This window comes from Populus euphratica, unplaced genomic scaffold, assembly GCF_000495115.2.
Source record: "Populus euphratica unplaced genomic scaffold, PopEup_1.0 scaffold75.1, whole genome shotgun sequence".
In the NCBI taxonomy this organism is placed as follows: domain Eukaryota; kingdom Viridiplantae; phylum Streptophyta; class Magnoliopsida; order Malpighiales; family Salicaceae; genus Populus; species Populus euphratica.
This window is the reverse complement of record NW_011499866.1, coordinates 230010-230234: the sequence shown is the minus strand read 5'-3', so window position 1 is coordinate 230234 and position 225 is coordinate 230010.

The following is a 225-nucleotide window of genomic DNA, read 5'->3' as shown; positions in this document are numbered from 1 at the left end:
ATTTAGTATTGGGGCCTACCAATAATCAATGATCAATGGTTTGTGCTTTATATGAAATGGCAACCAACCTAATAATTGCTGCATCTGCCATCTCTTTTACTCTTTATCAACTTCGATCCTTTTCTAATACCTCCCGGTCTTGTGACCATCCACATAATCTAAAGCATAGTTTCGTTGCTAGTAACACTATACATACATACATAAATATATATATATATATATATA